This window comes from Halyomorpha halys, unplaced genomic scaffold, assembly GCF_000696795.3.
Source record: "Halyomorpha halys isolate HHAL.00 unplaced genomic scaffold, Hhal_1.1 Scaffold468.1, whole genome shotgun sequence".
Lineage (NCBI taxonomy): Eukaryota > Metazoa > Arthropoda > Insecta > Hemiptera > Pentatomidae > Halyomorpha > Halyomorpha halys.
Genome location: NW_027114236.1, coordinates 400,469 through 400,793, shown reverse-complemented (window position 1 = coordinate 400,793; position 325 = coordinate 400,469). Strand labels below are relative to the sequence as shown.

The window sequence follows — 325 nt, the reverse complement described above, 5'->3', positions numbered from 1 at the left end:
ACCGACGACAGAACATATGATTTTTCTCTCCCTCTCTGCCCGATACCTCCCGCGCATGCGCCGCCATCACCAATTCCTCTGTCTCGTCTATTACATATGCTCCAATTTTTTTGAAAAGTGGAGTTAAATGAAACTTCACTTTATTCTCCTTATTCTTCCACTAACCTGTAGTTCCCTCACTCCTGTTTAATCAGACAACAAGAGGTTCCATGTATGTCTTGTCCAATCTTCCCGATCTGCCTGGCTGGTATAAGTTGACACTACATTATCTTCATCCTCTCTCTTTCTCTCTCTTTGCAATGTATCCGTGATAAACACAAAAATG

The 325-nt window shown here is 42.2% G+C and overlaps 1 protein-coding gene across 1 annotated transcript in view; it reads left to right on the top strand.

The window, feature by feature from the left end:
• The window catches only part of LOC106683124 (oxidative stress-induced growth inhibitor 1), a 47,773-nt gene that overhangs the window by 15,166 nt on the left and 32,282 nt on the right, over positions 1-325 (top strand). The gene's annotated exons all lie outside the window — the stretch shown is intronic.